Source organism: Odontomachus brunneus, unplaced genomic scaffold (genome assembly GCF_010583005.1).
Source record: "Odontomachus brunneus isolate Ranch 3 - 2012 unplaced genomic scaffold, Obru_v1 Obru_scaffold_111, whole genome shotgun sequence".
NCBI classification, from domain to species: Eukaryota; Metazoa; Arthropoda; class Insecta; order Hymenoptera; family Formicidae; genus Odontomachus; species Odontomachus brunneus.
This window is the reverse complement of record NW_022639561.1, coordinates 579,231-581,605: the sequence shown is the minus strand read 5'-3', so window position 1 is coordinate 581,605 and position 2,375 is coordinate 579,231. Positions and strand designations below refer to the sequence as shown.

The 2,375-nt window shown below is 36.4% G+C and overlaps 1 protein-coding gene across 4 annotated transcripts in view; it reads right to left on the bottom strand.

Annotated features, from left to right (window-relative positions):
* Positions 1-2,375, bottom strand: part of LOC116849315 (synaptotagmin-10-like) — a 526,459-nt gene that overhangs the window by 366,816 nt on the left and 157,268 nt on the right. The gene's annotated exons all lie outside the window — the stretch shown is intronic.

Sequence of the window (2,375 nt, the reverse complement as noted above, 5' to 3'; positions counted from 1 at the left end):
CTCGTCCCCTACTCCCTAAACACCATCTACACAAAGGGGGGGAGGGGGGCATATAAGGACTACCTTTATCCAAGGGAGCTCAGTATCAGAGTTCTCAGCCCTGATGATGCAAACTGCAACGTTTGCGAAACGTCGGCATATCGCTGATTCAAGACACGGCTCCATTCCGGAAGCTATACCTAGACATTGTATCAATGGCCGTGAAAACCTCAAATCTAGTATCATCAATGTTATTATTTCTTCACAACAATGTAACTGTTATGTGTATGTATTATATTACAGTTATATTGTTAATAATAATATCGTAAATAATATTGTAAATAATAATATCGATGTAAGGTTACATCACATTGGTATTTACTGGTGGGTATGCTTGTTTTCTGCCATCAGCCGTACACTAAACAAAGCTGTCATGTTTTTAAATACATAATAGATGTATGAAATATATTGATATAAGAATGAAAAAAGTAAAATTGAAAAATATCTTGTAGGAAATATGGGAAAGGCATGCTGTGTTTCTGGATGTAAGTCAGGAATAAAAGTGCTATCACATAAATTTCCTAAAGATCCAGAAAGATGTGCAGAATGGATCAGTAATTTAAAATTAGATCATTTGAAACATTACTATTCTAATGAGTTACAGAGATATATAAGATATGTCATAAACATTTTCTTGAAGAAGATTACAATCTTTCTTTGCATCATCGTTTTTTGTTGAATAAAGCAGTCCCTGTCCTATCTGTGACAAACAGTAATGTTGAGACAACTTGTAATGTTGAAACAACTTGTAATGTTGAGACTAGCAATATGCAACACTTGTCATAGCAGCAATTACAAAAAAATTGATGAACATCACAGTCAAGATGTACAATGTGATAATCAAAATGTGTCTATAGATATAATAACATGTTTGCAACAGCATAGCGAACAATTATTACAACTATAAGAGTCATATATTCATAATAATATGAGACAAAATGAATTAAAGAACAAAGTGCTTCAACAAAATACTGTAGAAAATAAAGTTCTAGAGCAAGTAATACAAAGAAACAGAGATTTGCAGAATTATGAACAGAGAATGCAAAACTTAGAAGCACAAGTCATAAATATCAACAGTGTCTTACGAAACCACAATTACAAGAAATAACTCGTGCAAGAGAGTTAAGCCCAATAGCCAAAAGACTGTATGGTATAAATCTCAAGTTAAAACGCCAAAATAGGTATTTAAAGCATGTAATAAAGCATCACAATTCAGAAGGAAAAAGAGAAACAGCATTTTTACAACATAGTATTGCAAGTACTAGTTCAGCACTAGTTAATAGTACAACTTCAACAACAGCAGTACGAGAATGTTTCGTGAATATGATATTAAGAAACAATGACATCCCATCTCAGGTATTTAATATTTACTGCTAAATTACAAATGTTTCTACATTCGAAAATTCCTTTGATATATCCTATATTTCTGGCATAATTGTATTCTATATCATTCCTTTAGTTTATATAAAATTAAATGTTATTTCTATATAATTAAATGTATGATTAATTTTCTTAACTTTTTGTATAGTATTCGTATTAATCAGGTTTATAAGGTTAATGCTATTAATAACTAACAAGTTACAAGACTTCCGTTTCCGGCGGGTATGCTTATCGGTCAGAGTGAGGTGTGCGGCAGTGAGTTGGAGAGATTGGAGTGTGAAGGAGAGAGAGTGTGGGTGTGAGAGGGTGAGTGAGTGTGGTGTAGGAGGAGGTGAGTGTGGGAGAATAAGAAGGGTGTGGGGGGAAAGTGAGGGAGTGGAGAAAATTAGAGGAAAAGGGAAGGGTGAAAGAGGTTAGGTTTGGAGTGAGGTGATGACTGGAGAGAGTTGAAGGAGAGGGTAGTGACATCTAGTGAAGTATAGAAGTAAGTGGTAGAGAGTCGGGTAGGTAAAACAGGAAAGTGGTAGTTGGGTTTAGGTGAGTTAGAGGATGGAGGAAGAGGTAGATGCAGGTAAGGGTAGTAAAGCGGTGGGTAGAGTGAGAAGGGAAAGAGGGAATAGTGTGGGAGCGTTAGATTATTTTTTAAGAAGGAAAAGGAGCTTCGAAGAATTGAGTGGAGGAAGGAATGAGGAAGGTGAGGAGGAGGGGTATATAAAGAGCAGGAAGGAACAGAGATCCAAGATGGGAAACAGGGAGCAGAAGGAAGAAGGGAAGTTAGAAGGGATATTGAGGGAGATGATGAAGGAGAATAGGTGTATGTGGGGTAGGGTGGAGGAGAGTTTGGGAGAGATAAGAAAAGAGATAGAGGAAGTTAAAAGGAAGGTGGAGGAGGGAAGGTCGGAAAGGGAGAGGATGGGTGAGAGGATAACAAATTTGGAAAAAAGTGGGAGGAGAGT